Source organism: Thalassophryne amazonica, chromosome 16, assembly GCF_902500255.1.
Source record: "Thalassophryne amazonica chromosome 16, fThaAma1.1, whole genome shotgun sequence".
In the NCBI taxonomy this organism is placed as follows: Eukaryota; Metazoa; Chordata; class Actinopteri; order Batrachoidiformes; family Batrachoididae; genus Thalassophryne; species Thalassophryne amazonica.
The window spans coordinates 24,899,356-24,916,625 of NC_047118.1; the positions used below are offsets into that span (position 1 = coordinate 24,899,356).

The 17,270-nt window shown below is 39.6% G+C and overlaps 1 long non-coding RNA gene across 1 annotated transcript; it reads left to right on the forward strand.

Moving 5' to 3' along the window:
* Nucleotides 1-1,609: 1,609 nt before the first annotated feature.
* Nucleotides 1,610-16,820, forward strand: LOC117528270. Its single transcript, XR_004565719.1, has 3 exons — nt 1,610-1,619; nt 9,852-9,856; nt 16,673-16,820. It is a non-coding gene; the product is annotated as an uncharacterized LOC117528270 (long non-coding RNA).
* Nucleotides 16,821-17,270: the final 450 nt, after the last annotated feature.

Genomic DNA, 17,270 nt, shown 5'->3' on the forward strand with positions numbered 1-17,270 from the left:
GTATTATTGTATATTGCTAATCCATATATTGGCTCTAATATGCTGTTACTGTACATTATTACTGCACACTATACATTATTATTGCATACTTGCTGTACATATTATATTTTTTCTTTATTTTGAATTTTAATTTTATATATTTTTATTTTTATTTTATTCCTTTTATTCTATTATTAATAGCGGGGATAAGGGTGCACTGTCAAAGTGTAAATGCTGCTACTGCAAAGAAATTTCCCAGCTTGGGATGAATAAAGTATTTCTATTCTATTCTATTCTATTCTATTCTATTCTATTCTATTCTATTCTATTCTATTCTATTTCAGTGCCTCCTGCAACCCAGCAATCACAAAAGACCAAGGAGATGCTTACATTTTACCTGTGAGATGCAAATGGATGACTACCACCGAGAGGCGCTCCTGTGTGTACTGGGTAGTTTTTGTGCAAGACCCAAGGCTATGACATAGTGTGGTGGCAGTGGTAACATGCAGCACTGGTACACACTCCAAGACCTGACCTGCACTGCTTCCATCTCATCATCCTGCTCCAGCCCCTTCTGCATTCAAAATTTTTGATTTTAATTAAGTTTTGTTATAATTTGATGCACTAATTTGTGTTCCTGTGTATACAGGCAGAGTGTATGTAAGTTGTGAACCCGCCTATGTAAGTTATATCTGAATATTGCATGAAATAAATGGTAGAAAAACGCCTCATGAGAGAAATGCACCAACAAAAATAGAGGTACTGGGTATGAAAAAGATAACTTCATCAGATGAGAACAAGCAATGACACCTACTGCCTTTTTCACTGCTTTACATTAAAATTTTCCTTTAATTTTGGAGGGTCTCATGAGTGCACTCACATGCAAAGGAGGTATCTTAGTGGGATAAGGAGTGGGTGTACCAACATGTCGAGCAGGTTCAATTCCCAGTCATGCTGCCTCTCTTTGTCTTTGAATGAGACCCTTCATTTCCATTGTGACAACACAAGTGAAGTTGTCCCAGTCCACCCAGCTTTAACCCTCAGAGCCCAAAGTGTATTTTCTCATTTTTTCCATACCTTAAGACATTTCTTTTCATATAATGCCCATGTGTTGCATACAACAATGTTCAGAACAATCTCAGCTTTCTGAATATAAGACATATAGTATATTTATATGGAACACTATGTAAAGATGTGATCTATTAATAGACAGGAGAGGGTCATTAGGGCTCTGAGGGTTAAGTGAAGAATGGCCTTGGTTGGGGAAGTAACCTGCATCAGGCTGACATTCCATCAATGGGGAGTCATAGGCGTCCACGTAATTGTGTGCAATCCAGAAATAAGCACAGGCACCAGTGGGGCTCAGAGCCTATATTTGGGAACTTAATGCTCATTTTCAAGTAACAGATATCCAAATCTGTTTGTGCACCCTAGGGGCAACATACAAAACTGTGCGACTATAATGCTCCTTTAATGGATGTTGGTGTCCATGCACATATTCAACACCTTCCCTCCCACAGCCATGCATCATTGCACCCTCAGCTTTCTCTTCATCAGCTTTTCCCTGTCAAAAAACATTTTGTCAATGTCAGGTCATACTGCACCATTTTGTCACTCCAATTACAGTAATAAAGCACACAGTTGTGAATCTATTAACATGAGAGAGGGAATGTGATATCATTGGGTGATTGGCCTTGACGTTCACTGTTTCTGGTCCATTAAGCACTGAGATTTGGTTTCCAGTCATTTCCTAAAGGGGGTAATCAACCCGTACTTTGTTTACTATCATGGTGACACCAAACATAAGCACATGTAGGAAAATGAGTCACAATCGAGCAATACATGCTGGGCTCCTTTAGCTGTTAAACCTCAACTCTGCACTAAAGAATAGTGGAACAGTAATCACATTCCTCAACATGGTCATGCTTGTATTTCTGAAAACACGGCTCTGTTGCATCTTCCATTCTTTCACCCTGAAGGACCTCCTGCAGGTTTCTACGAGAAGGAGTGCCAATTGTCGTGAAACACGACCGTGGTATTGATTGCACAGATTGCCTTTCACGGCTATGGGAAACGATGTGCAGGAGTGAGAAAGTGTGAACATTTCCCAAGGGTTATGCACCTTTCAAGATCTTTGCAATTTTTCATGATGGATACAGAAATAAATCTTTGAAGGCATGGCTGCACAAGAGAGGTGCAACTGATGGAGGTTTAACAACTGAAGGGGAATTACTGCAGCATTTTTGGATGATGCCAAGTCTTAGCTCATAAATTTTATTCCTCTGATTCAGTACTTCTACACAGCAGCTTTAAGTACTACTCTCTAATCTAATTTAAAGGAAGTTTAATATTTTACAACTTTATTCATATTAAAGGTTATTAGCTATTTATTATCTGAGTTACATGAGAGAGAAAACCCACTTTTCACAAGTGCTGAAAATGAAATAGATACTGTAGGTATTAATAGGAAAGTTGTAAATGAACTCACATTTTGTTTTACCCAAAAATTAAAATGTGTAGCATAGTTATTAACACAATCGTGCCATTTTATGATTTCTTACACCACATACTGGTGGTAAGATATAATTAAATTTTGACTTTTCCTTTGGTGGTACTCATACTGCAAACCTACAGTGAAGATTCAACATCTATGTTGTTCAATGTAACCATTTAAAGGGAAAAAAACTCATTTCTGCCTTGATCACAGAGCTCACATTGTATTTTATGTTGTACCTACTTCATTGATGTTGCCTGACATTGACGATATTCTATTATTTGTTGTATTACTTATTCAATGTTATTAATAAAGTTTAAAAAAATACAACCCAACAACACAAGATCCATGCAGGTCATCAGCTGTAAACTAACTGACCAGAATTAAATTTTCCTTAGACAGGGTAGATACGAGGGGTGATTGGAAACATTTCAGCCTGGTGTCCCAGACCGACCGGTCCACCACTAAAAAAACTTTTGCATCTGTGCATGCGTCATTTTGTGCCACAGCAGCACGTCTGAGACAGATCATCTTCACCCAAAGCAATCAAATAGATTGAGATTATTAACCATCAGATGATAAAGGTAAACCCTCTTAAATAATTCCAAAGTCAGTTTTAAGCAGAAACGAGGCAAAATTCTGTGACGCTTTGATATGTCCGATGTGCAGTGAACGCATCAGCTAGCAGCTCGTTTAGCCATGGAGCACTGATCGCTTCCACCGCCTTTTATGATGAAATAATGCTGAATTTATGTGTAAATGATTGTTGTACTAAAGCTTCAGATATCTGTTGCTGAGATAGATGATGAGTGGAGTGCAGTTTGAAGTATGAGTAAATGAGATGTTAATCTGTGATCCATGTCAACAGGGGGTCCAACAGGGGGTCCAATTTTTCGGGGGGCCGTTCGGTCTGCAACACTGGCCAAGAAGAAAACATAACTGAATTAATGTAATGTTTTATTTTTCAGCATAATTCCCATTATAAGTCCAGACACTTTTCCCAGTGTCGCTGCAGTGCCTTAATACTGTTCTCATAGAAGGTCTTATCCTGGAGCTCAAGAACATCATCCACTGCAGATATGACATCATTTCCGTTATTATAATCAGTTCCAGTAAAATGTCTTTTTATGTGTGGAAACAGAAGTCTGAAGGAGCCAAATCAGGGGATTAAGGTGGGTGCGGAACAAGTTTGAAGCCACATTCATGAATTTCAGATACTGCGATGGCCGATGTGTGGACCGGAGCATTGTCCTGGTGAGACAGAATACCTCATCTGAGCATTCCACACTGCTTCTGCATTATTTTCTCCCGCAGTTGTTGCAAAAGGATCATATCAGTCAAGGTGATAGTTCTGAGTCTTCCTGAACTTGATCCATCTTTGACGCTTGTTCTGCCCCTCTTGAATTTGGCTGACCAGTATTTAGCTATAGCATAAGATGGGGCATCCTCCCCTAATATCATGACCATGTCCTCCTGGATCAACTTCAGAGACAGTCCCTTTTTGTTAGATACTGAATCACAGCACAACCACCAGCTTTGTTTTTTCGATTTTGCCAATCTGACACACCCCTAGTTATTTCATGACTATTGACTGTGACAATATTTCATGACTACATGAAATATTGTGTCTGTAACATTGCACAAAGTGACTTAAAATTTCACACATTCTCAAGAGAAATAATGGTTTCTCAGATTACAAAAGATGGAAACCCGCACCCTACATTTTCTGGGTCAGGCTCAAAACTTTTCAATCACCCTTCATACAAACCTGCATATTAGAAAAACTACAAGTTTTCTTCTGATTCAGCAAAATGTCACTGGTTTAGGGCATGGTAGGACAAGAAAATCAGTCTATTTGATATTTGTATTTGAAGTAAAATTCTGGCTCAGATCACTGTCACTGTAAAACAATGTAGCTATTCTGTACTTGTCGTATGTTTTGTCACCTCATTTGCAGATACTGGACCTGCCATTATGAGCTGTCAATAAATTATAGTCAGTGAATGTTCGGTAATCAGTCCAGTCTGCAAATGCATGACCATATAGTTCAACAGTTTATATATTTTTAAATAGATAACAGAAGAAAATATTACAAGTTCTAAATAGCATGGCTGCATCACCTCTATTGGCAACACACCTGTCAATCAACTTTAGTGAGATGGAGGGCTCCAGGGCTGCCACTGAAAGCAACAACAACACTCTAAGAATTGAAATGCTGTAATTACTGTCAACTGACCCCATATAACTTGGTTGTTTAAATGGGAAACAGAATGCACATATAATTCTATTTCTCCTGCAGCATCAAATCTCAGAGTGAACAACAACAGCAAGAAGAAGAAGAAGAAGAAATAGAAGAAGCAAACAAACGATCAAACACAAACTCAAAGTTTTTCTCCACCTGTAACCAAAATTGTTTACAATTGGCAAATATGTAAAGTGATCACCTTGATGTTAGAGAGGCAAGATTGTGACCAGATTATTATTGGTTCAATTCAGTGATTAGACAGGAAAATCAATAGTATTTTTGAGCAAAGTCTTTATTCCCCTGGTTCCTCCCACTGTGCAGTTGAATACTTTGCATAGCAACATTCTGACATCAGTGTGTGTGTGTGTGTGTGTGTGTGTGTGTGTGTGTGTGTGTGTGTGTGTGTGTGTGTGTGTGTGTGTGTGTGTGTGTGTGTGTGTGTGTGTGTGTGTGTGTGTGTGTGTGTTTTAAGTTATCTAGATTGTGGATTAATCTTAATCTTGGTATTCATTCAGTTTCCAAACACTGTGAAAATCTCACCTACTAAAACTGATCAGTAGGTTAACATAACAGGAGTGTGTCATTATTTGTATTGTATTATTATTTATGATTATTATTTTTGTTATTATTTGCACGTCATTACTTTATTTGTTGTGTTACGTTATTTGTGGTACGTTATTATTTGTATATCGTTACTTTCACTTTTGATACTCTGTGTGCTTCTTACTCTGTGTGCTGCTATACAATGTTTGGAACCTCAATTTCCCTGAGGGAGTCTTCCCAAGGGATCAATGAAGTTTTATCTAATCTGATCTAATCTTGTAACATGATGAACCACTACAAAAAGGATCATCCATCTGGAATCAGAATCTGAATGATTTCATTGTGTCATTGGAGTCATAAATGTCCACTGCAGTCAGGAATATGTAACAACACTGATTCTTATTAACTCTTCAGTCACTACTCTGGCACTGCTCTGTCTGACTTTGCAAATGATAAAATACTCAATTCTCAACTTTTAAAGAAAGAAAATAATTGATCAGTTTGCCATGGTGCCATAGTTATTACGAGTATAATCATAAAAGATAACCTGCTGTGTATTTTTCTTACATTCAATATGAGTCTGGAGTATGAAATCAAAACCAGATATTAGCATTTTTAAGGCCTGATATTTTCCCATCTCAGACCGTTACCATGACAATAGGTCTGTATTGCATGTCAGATTCACGACTGTTTATAGTTTTCACGGCTTGAAATTTGACATTTTCAGTTGTTAAACTAGAACTTTAAAAGCAAAATAAAACAAAATGCCAACACAGAAATTATGAGCAATGAAGACGACCATTCTCCGAGGGAATGGTATTACATTGACAAGTCTGACTTGGAGGGATTAACAGCAAATGAGTTTGAAGTGGACATGTAAAATTAAGACCAATAAGATAAAAACACAGCTGCTTACAGTCAAGAACATGTTGAAAACTAGAAAGCTAAAAACACGATTAGAAAACCAAGTCGGACTTGAACATACTCCATAAATATCTATTAAAATAAACACAGCAAAAAAAAAAACAGACATATAATAAATGATTTAATAACATATATATATATATATATATATATATATATATATATATATATATATATATATATATATATATATATATATATATATATATATATATATATAAAAGATTAAAGGAACACTTTTTAAAGAGAGTATAGTATTAAGTCAGTTTAACTTCTCATCTTTTCTGACTGATCTTTCACTAATTTTGCATTTGGCTATGGGTCAGTGTCACTACTGGTAGCATGGCGTGGTACCTGGACACTAGAGAGGTTACACATGTAGTCCATCTTCTCAACGATGGCACATCAGTACGCACCATTGCCAGAAGATTTCAGGTCTCCCAGCACAGTCTCAAGCGCATGGAGGAGATTCCAGGAGACAGGCAGTTACTCTAGGAGAGCTGGACAGTACTGTAGAAAGTCCTTAACCCATCAGCTTGACCGGTACAGGCCCAATGCCCTGTGCTCACTGGCTGGCACCATGGAGCTCGACTGGCATTTCTCATAGAACAACAGAATTGGCAAGTCCCCCACTGGTGCCCTGTGCTATTCACAGATGAGAGCAGGTTCAACTTGAGCACATGTGCCAGACATTAAAGGGTGTGGAAACACCTTGGAGAAGTGCAGGCAGCACGGTGGCTTAGTGGTTACCACTGTTGCCTCACAGCAAGAAGGTCATGGGTTCAATTCCCGGCTGTGGCCTTTCTGTGTGGAGTTTGCATGTTCTCCCCATGTTTGCGTGGGTTTCCTCTGGGTGCTCCGGTTGCCTCCCACATCTAAAGACATGCAGGTTAGGTGGGTTGGAATCTTTAAATTGTCCGTAGGTGTGCGAGTGGGTGTGAATGTGTTTGTTTGTCTGTTTGTGGCCCTGCGACAGACTGGCGTCCTGTCCTGGGTGTACCCCACCTTGTGTTCCATGACCTCTGGGATAGGTTCCAGCCCCCCACGACCCTTGATTGGCCTAAGCGGTTGAAGATGAGTGTGTGTGTATCCATACAGCACTCAAATACAGGCAATGAGTCTCTAATCTCCGCCCACATATTTTTTTTTCTCTTATCTGTCAAGCCATTGCTTAGATTTCCAAAAATATGTTGCTTGTTTTTCTTCCACCTTCACTTCAAAAAACTTAAATGCTGCATTTATTTAATGTATTTATGTCAGCCTGTCCCACAGAATTTAGTTGTTTAAATGAGAAACACTGTAACAATTTGGCACACAAATTTCCACTTTGAGTCAGATTGAACAGTTTTTATCTTACTCTTAAAAGTGCTGCAGGTGACAGATCATCTGGGCCCTCTTGTGGACTTTGTCCTTCCATTCATTCAAGAATTTGTGTGTGAGGGCACTCTCAAAGGCCAGCTGAAACAGCTGCACTTTACGTGTCTGCATGGTGGTGAGTGAACACACAACTGTGGATGTCATCATAGCAGTCACTGCACCTGCAACAATTTTTGGTGCTTTCACAGGAGTTTTCTGTTGTCTGTGGCTCATTTGCTTGCTCCTTGGGTGTGTGCACACTGTGTGACTGTGTGTGCTGTTTCATGTCCTCACCAGGACACCTCACTTCTATAATTCCCTTCTCAGTTGCGGTAGGCTAGGACTTGGAATGTTTATGTCTTAAAGGGAATGAAATACAAACTAATGACTGGGTGGTGTATGTTATAAACACGATGTGCCCTTGACTAATGATGTGATTTAATCCAACCTCTTTGTGCCCCAGTTTGCACTGAGATTTTACACCAGCTGAATAGCAGGAAGGAGTATCGCATGCTCCACATGCATTTGCATCACACTTTTTTTGAATATCCACAATAAATCAAAACATTAGGGTCCCCCATGTTGCTATATACATATTAACAACAGCTCTTGCAGTTTTAAATGGAAGATTTATGAACATAAATGGTTATTTAGCATGGTGATTTATATAAATGAGACTTTATATGCATCTGCATGATGGATTGTAATGTGTCTTATTTCTCAAGGCATAATGCTTCCAGGTGTGCACATAACAAGCATAGAAATATTTGGCAGCTACAGCTTTTTTGCATGCAAACATTCTACATTTTCTTAGAGCATGTGAATTTAGATGCTTTTCTGTGTAACCTAGATAAATACACTCAACAAAAATATAAACGCAACACTTTTGGTTTTGCTCCCATTTTGTATGAGATGAACTCAAAGATCTAAAACTTTTTCCACATACACAATATCACCATTTCCCTCAAATATTGTTCACAAACCAGTTTAAATCTGTGATAGTGAGCACTTCTCCTTTGCTGAGATAATCCATCCCACCTCACAGGTGTGCCATATCAAGATGTTGATTAGACACCATGATTAGTGCACAGGTGTGCCTTAGACTGTCCACAATAAAAGGCTACTCTGAAAGGTGCAGTTTTGTTTTATTGGGGGGGATACCAGTCAGTATCTGATGTGACCACCATTTGCCTCATGCAGTGCAACACATCTTCGCATAGAGTTGATCAGGTTGTCAATTGTGGCCTGTGGAATGTTGGTCCACTCCTCTTCAATGGCTGTGCGAAGTTGCTGGATATTGGCAGGAACTGGTACACGCTGTCGTATACGCCGGTCCAGAGCATCCCAAACATGCTCAATGGGTGACATGTCCGGTGAGTATGCCGGCCATGCAAGAACTGGGACATTTTCAGCTTCCAAGAATTGTGTACAGATCCTTGCAACATGGGGTCGTGCATTATCCTGCTGCAACATGAGGTGATGTTCTTGGATGTATGGCACAACAATGGGCCTCAGGATCTCGTCACGGTATCTCTGTGCATTCAAAATGCCATCAATAAAATGCACCTGTGTTCTTCGTCCATAACAGACGCCTGCCCATACCATAACCCCACTGCCACCATGGGCCACTCGATCCACAACACTGACATCAGAAAACCGCTCACCCACATGACGCCACACACGCTGTCTGCCATCTGCCCTGAACAGTGTGAACCGGGATTCATCTGTGAAGAGAACACCTCTCCAACATGCCAAACGCCAGCGAATGTGAGCATTTGCCTACTCAACTCGGTTACGACGATGAACTAGAGTCAGGTCGAGACCCTGATGAGGACGACGAGCATGCAGATGAGCTTCCCTGAGACGGTTTCTGACAGTTTGTGCAGAAATTCTTTGGTTATGCAAACCGATTGTTTCAGCAGCTGTCCGAGTGGCTGGTCTCAGACGATCTTGGAGGTGAACATGCTGGATGTGGAGGTCCTGGGCTGTTGTGGTTACATGTGGTCTGTGAGGCTGGTTGGATGTACTGCCAAATTCTCTGAAACACCTTTGGAGACGGCTTATGGTAGAGAAATGAACATTCAATACACGAGCAACAGCTCTGGTTGACATTCCTGCTGTCAGCATGCCAATTGCACGCTCCCTCAAATCTTGCAACATCTGTGGCATTGTGCTGTGTGATAAAACTGCACCTTTCAGAGTGGCCTTTTATTGTGGGCAGTCTAAGGCACACCTGTGCACTAATCATGGTGTCTAATCAGTATCTTGATATGGCACACCTGTGAGGTGGGATGGATTATCTCAGCAAAGGAGAAGTGCTCACTATCACAGACTTAGACTGGTTTGTGAACAATATTTGAGGGAAATGGTGATATTGTGTATGTGGAAAAAGTTTTAGATCTTTGAGTTCATCTCTCATACAAAATGGGAGCAAAACCAAAAGTGTTGCGTTTATATTTTTGTTGAGTGTAAAAGGCAAGGTTTTTCCAGTAGAACTTCCTTCAGAGGGTGAGAGAAGCACCACCAGATTGAACATTGGATTTCCTGAATCATTTGGTTTGTAGCTCAATTTAATTTTAATAAACTGTAGATTGCATAGCAACACTGCAGCAGGTTTGGTCGGTGGTTGGCCATTATTCAGGTTTCTCCCGGTCTGCCTCCCACCTTCACCTCTTCCTAGTGCACCACTGATCTGTGATTGTAATTGATTCGATGCTCATCATTTCTCCAAGAGCAGCATGAGGACAATGGGGGGATTGAGGGTGATAAACGGAATTGGTCAAATTAATGTAATGCAATACTATATACAGTAAAATCATTAAAGAAAGAAAAATTAAGTAATACAGCCATTGCAAACCAAGCAACAGGTAGCATGTATTCATTATACATAATGACGTTAAGCTATTAACACCACTTGGAGTAGAAAGCAGGAGCTCAGTAAAATCAGTTGGTGCCGCATTCAGCTGCTCTGAAGAGCTGCACAACTTAGTCATGTTCTTTACACATATTGATGTGCATGTATGTATTTTTAAACTGAAAGTGGGTGTGGCAGGTGATTGATGGGGCCTTTCCTACAAAGGGAGGATTAAATGTTTTCTCTATTGATTGAAGTACACTGCATTGAAAAGAATCCATTTCAGCATTATAATATTAATCTTCTGTCATTTTTGGCCAAACCTAGTGACTGCTTCCTAAGTCAGTAACCACCTCAAGAAACATATTGATATCAATTTGGGTTTTTGTTTGTTTGTTTGGTTGGTTGTTGTTTTTTTGTTTGTTTTGTTTTTTTTGCTGATGACACCTCCAAATTAGCAGCAGGCAAGTATTCACAAGTTATTATAATATTAATAGTATGGAATTCTATTCAAATGTCTTAAGCAACCTTGTATTTCTTTGTAAATTTGGATTTTCGTGGTTTCCTTTCTTTAAAAGGTGCATTTTCCAATTCTCAAACTATAATTTTTAAATTAATAAACTTAAATGTTAAATAAATGCTGTGTTTCAATTCATCTTGAAATTGAAATTGAAATTAATCATTTCAATTCATGTTGCATCTTTTAAAGGCTGCGTTACCCGAAGATCTGGCCTTCATAGTGCAGCAGATAAGTGAAACAATCATGCAAATGGTGATAAAAACATCAAATTTGGCAGAAATACTCCTTAGACACTCCTCTTTTGTAAAAAACAATTGGCCACTTGACTTTTCAATCAGTGGTCAGGTAGGGGTCAATTGAAGAATTACACAGAGGTCAAAATTAAAAGATGCGCCAATCATATTGAACAATATTCCACATTATTTGCCTGATCATAAAGATTTCAAAAAGGTATAGTTTGGACTATCTGTGACTGAATTCTATGGAGTTACGGGATAAAAACAGCAAGAATGGTGACAAAGGTCAGTTTCATTTTGTACAGGGGTCAAAAGTTAAAGTTGCTCCAATTTCAGTAAAAAGTGATGCAAATTACTGGTTGAGCTAATAGGATTAATAAATGGAATAGTGTTGATAGTGTTGAATGCTTGGTCTCCAAAGTAAAGATCAAACAAGGTCTACATCTATTGGATTCTATGACATGTGACATATGTTACCCCGTAACATGATAAGTAAGGATGATACATGGTCCAAACTATTCCTTTTTAGAACCTTGTTAACTCAACTATTAATTTGCATCACTTTTTACTGAAATTGGAGCAACTTTAACTTTTGACCCCTGTACAAAATGAAACTGACCTTTGTCACCATTCTTGCTGTTTTTATCCCGTAACTCCATGGAATTCAGTCACAGATAGTCCAAACTATACCTTTTTGAAATCTTTATGATCAGGCAAATAATGTGGAATATTGTTCAATATGATTGGCGCATCTTTTAATTTTGACCTCTGTGTAATTCTTCAATTGACCCCTACCTGACCACTGATTGAAAAGTCAAGTGGCCAATCGGTTTTTACAAAAGAGGAGTGTCTAAGGAGTATTTCCGCCAAATTTGATGCTTTTATCACCATTTGCAGGATTCCCCTCTAAGTATTCTCTTATCTGCTGCACTATCAGAGATTGTGAAGGCCAGATAAACCATTCTGAAGATGGTCTAGCCCACAGAACATTTTCCTATTGCATCATTAACTTTTCCCACTCCAACCCCCCTTCACCTAGCAACACTGACAGCTGCACACAACTAGCTAGCAGAGTGGGCATATAGCTCATAGTTTTGTAGTCACATTTCAATACTTATTTATACTTATAAATATTGCATATTTGTAATTGTACATATGGAGCCTGAAATTGTTATTTTGTTTTGTTTTTAAAACTAACCAATTTATCTTGAAAAAAAAATATAAAATAATGTACTGAGATAGGTGTTCTATTCTTCATTTTCATATTCTTCATAGTCATGCTACTATAAGCGGGTTTCCATGACTCTCCAAACTGCAGAATTTGAAGTAGCGAATTTAAAATACATTTAATGGAAATGTGTATTTTTGAGGAAAAAATCTCAGATATCACAAAAAAGTATTTAGACTTGCATAAGCTGCTTTTCAGGGGATTCAAAAAGCCTTATTTTGAAAAGCTGTCATGGAAACACTTTTTCCGCCATTACAGGTCACAAGACTCATGATGTTCTCAAAATGCATGACAGTGCAACAGCCCAGTCTCACGTTGGACCGCACGTACGGACAGAAGAAGAGACTGGGAGCTTGTTCGTTATTATAAGAGATGACTTTAGGGCAATATTGGATTCAAAGCAACAGAAAAATGGAAATATTTAGTGGAATCTACTCTTCTGTCACCATTACTATTAGAATTACAGTTCTTGTGAGAGCGTTGCTGGAATGTCAGTTATCACGAGAAGACAAAACCCCAGCAGGAGCAGTCAATCACTCATATGTTTTCAAAATGTTTTGTCAACATTCTGAAAATATGGCTCAACATTTGCAAAAATGTGTAATGAAAACCCACCTTATGATGTATGCAGTCATGGAATGCAGCCTTCAAAGGATGCAGCCCCTGAATTGGGATATAGCCAATGTTTTGTCTCTCTTCGGCATCATTCCACAAAGGAAAAAAAAAAAAAAGTGACATGATGATTAATTGATAAACACAATATTCTTGTGAAATAATGAGTTTGCCTGAAATAATTCAGTTCTCTGATTTATTGTGTTTGCTTAGAACGCTATCATTTAGAGTGAGTCAAGTGCTGTTTTCCAACCTTAACCACACACATTTCTCTACACTGGGATTGAACCTATGACCCTCTAGTCACAAGACTGCTTTTAGCCACATCCATATGTCACTTTTGGCCATCAGCTATTTTAAACTAAGATAAAAGACATCTTTCATTGTATATGCATTGGCTTTGTGCAAGCAGGCATTTTAATTAAATGTGTTTAATTGTGCTTTTCTTGTTATAGCACTCCAGTTTGCAATAAAACAGCAGTTATTTTGCAGTAAATTTAAATAGTGCATCAATTCTGTTCTTTGACAATGTAGCCTGTAGACACACTTTGAGCACAAAACCATCCAAAGATGTGATCCCCTTTTGGCGCAGTCTGCACGTCTTCAAAAAAAAAAAAAAAAAAAAGTAAAATGAAGCCTACATTTAGATTATGTAAGTGCACGTTGGGGCGCAGTATGGTGCAATCTCGCGGCTCTCCAAAGCGTCGTTTGCGCACGGTCAGCAAAAAAAAAAAAAAAAAAAAAAAAAAAAAAAATGCGCTGTCCGTGGTGCTGAAACGCTGCGCCCACGTCCAAAAGCGATGGGCGCACCTACCGGTTGCTGCGCAGCCAGCGAGGATCCAAGTTTGGGTTTGGGGAAATGATTGTAAATTTTAAATAGTGATCTCATTAGTTACTGCGCGTTGGCGAAGGAATCTGATCGATCCATCGGTGCGCACTGTTGCTGCTGGTGGGGTAACTCTCTCTCTCTCTCTCTCTCTCTCTCTCTCGGACACATGAGAGCTGAAGGCGGCACCTCTAAGCCCTTGTTGCAGATAAAGTGTGGCGCTTGTCATGCGACAGATCGCTGGTGGTTTGCGCTCAGCAACGCTTCCCCACAGGATCATTCACCCCCAATAACACACAGAGATACACAAGCGCGCGCGAGCACACACACACACACACATGCATCAACGGTTTTAACCGCTGCGTGATTCCTTCCTCGCCACTAAATCCCTTCTTGCACATCTGTCCATGCTGCGCATCCGTTCCATCTGAGCAGAGCGCGACGTAAACACCAGCCCGGCTTCTGCTGTGGCTGATTTTTAAATACCCCTGTGCGGGATTTAAACCCAAACTGTGCCGTGTAGCAACAGCTGTGGGGGTGAGGGGGTGGGGGTGGTTGTGGCGGGGTAATACCGTTTCTGAACGCATCTCATTCCAAAAAAATCTGTAGACCGCACAAACTAGAAGTCCTCAACGCAAAATATAGTTTGAACCTTTTAACATGAGCAAACAAATCACTATTGTTTCTGATCGGTACGATCGGATCTGCGGCGCAGCTGTGCCATCCATCGCATCAGAAGCATTTATCAAACAGCAGCAACATATACAATAAATTAATGACATCTGCAAGTTATAGCTTCTGCATGGAAACAGGCGTTTTACCTTCAGTTATTTGGCGTCCAAATCACGTGTTTCTTGGTTGGTTGAAGCAAAGGAGGATTTTTTTCCCCCTCCCCTTTAATCTATATTTCTTTAAATATTATCATTTCATCCTCTGCAAACGTCGTCGGCTCGAAGCTCTGCGCGAAAATGAAGGAGACGGACAGAGAGAGAGAGAGAGAGAGAGAGAGAGAGAGAGAGAGAGAGACAGAGAGAGAGAGAATCACAGCCCTCTGCAGTGGGCATCACTTCTATAGACGGGATCGTGTTCATAAAGTACATGTCTGTTCTGTCTTGATATATTGATGAAAAAAAATACAACAGAAAAATTCCTGCATAATAATTGCAGTACTTGTGCATAATTAAGTCTTCCTGCCCAAAGATCTGTGGGCTTATTTTAGTATAAAGTTTTAGACATTTTTAGAAAAGAAAAATTTTACGTTTTTCATCTCAAAGACTCTTTTGCATGCTCAAAAAACAATTTTATGGAAAGTGCAAAGAGTAAAAGTGAGCAGATCAGGTAAGAATTGTGTGGTTTTCTGATGTATTCATAGATGTTCCTCATCTCATCATAGATCGTGGCTCTGACATTCACTATTTCTGTCCTTGCATTGTTCATAGAGCCTCAGGGTACTGGACTTTGGGTGGAATCTTCTGTGCATTGTGAAGAGTTTTTGTGTCTTGACATCCATGGCATCAGTCTCCTCCTGTGGCCAACTTATTATCCCAGCTGGGTATCTGATGACTCGTAGGGTGGATGTACTGATGGCTTGGATCTTATTGCTGCCATTGCGCTGGGTCCTCAGCACCTGTCATACTTTCTGGAGTTATTTGGCTATGGCTGACCTTCTTGCATCTTCATCATGGTTCCCATGGGCTTGTGGGATTCCCAGGTACTTGTAGCTGTCCTGTATGTCCCCTATCCTGCTTTCTGGCAACTCCACCCCCTCAGTCCAGATAACCTCCCCTGTCTTTGTCACCATTCAGCCACACTAATCCAATCTGAATGGCATCCTGATATCCTCACTGTAGATCTTGATCAGGTGGATCAGTGAGTCAGTGTCTCACTCACTCTTGGCATACAGCTTGATGTCATCCATGTACAGCAGGTGGTTGATGATACTCCATTCCTAAATCAATATCTGTACCCACTCTTTGTGATGAGTTGGCTGAGAGGGTTGAGGCCTATGCAGAACAACAATTGGGACAGTGCATCACCTTGATATATGCCACACTTGATGCGATTGCCTTGGAGTTGGCCTCTAGTGACATCTTTCAGACTCCCATTGTATTCCTGATGAAGGTTATCAGTGCACTGTTAGCCTTGAATAGTGTCAAGCACTCCAGTATCCATGTCTGAGGCAGTGAGTCATAGGCCTTCCTGTAGTCTATTCAGGCTGTGCTCAGGTTGGTCTGCCTGGTCTTCAAGTCCTGTTGTACTGCTCGGTCAAACACTAGTTGGTGATTCAAACCTCTTGTATTGTTTCCAATGATTTTCTGAGCTGTGCTTATGTGTTGACTCATGTGCCTACTCAACTTGGTTGCTATGATGCCTGATAGGAGCTTCTATGTTGTAGAGAGGCAAGTAATTGGCTGGTAGTTTGAGGGTGTCTGTCAATGGTGTTGTGGGGGTCCTCCATGATCACGATTGTCCTGCCCTGTGTTGGCCAATCTGGGTGAGTACCTGCGATTAGTAGCCCACCGATTTGTACTGCCAAGTGCACATGGAGTGCTGTTAGCCTCTTCGACAGGTGTGGATCATATATATATATATATATATATATATATATATATATATATATATATATATATATATATATATATATATATATATATATATACACACACACACACACTCACAGCGGTAAAATAAGTATTGAACACGTCACCATTTTTCTCAGTAAATATATTTCTAAAGGTGTTGTTGACATGACATTTTTACCAGATGTCAGCAACAACCCAAGTAAGCCATACATGCAAAGAAATACAAAAAATAAGTACAAAAATTAAGTTACATGTAACAATGTGAAATAACAGGAAAAAGTATTGAACACATGAAGAAAGGGGGGGTGCAAAAAGTCATGGAAAGCCAAGGCACCAGCTGAAATTTATCAATAATTAGTAAACAATCCTGCCCCTTGTCAGTGTAAATTAATATCAGCTGGTTCAGTCCCAACTGATGGCCTATAAAAAAATGTCTCATTACTTTGGTGTCACAACAAACATCTCATGATGGGTAAAAGTAAAGAGCTCTCTCAAGATCTTCACAACCTTATTGGTACAAAACATACTGATTGCATTGGTTACAGAAGGATTTCTAAACTTCTGAATGTTCCAAAGAGCACTGCTGGGGCATAATCTTAAAGTGGAAAGAATATCATTTCATCATAACATGGCCATGATCAAGTGCTCCTCGTAAGATTTCTGACAGAGGAGGGAAAAAAAATAGTTGTCTAAAAGCCAAGGACCACTTATGGAGAGCTTCAGAAAGACTTCAAATTAGCAGGTCCAATTTAAAATAACTCAATAAGTCATGCACTTAACCGCCATGGCCTGTAAGCATGCTCAACAAGCAAGACTCCATTGCTGAAGAAAAAGCATGTTGAACTCTTTTAAAGTTTGCTGCACAACATTT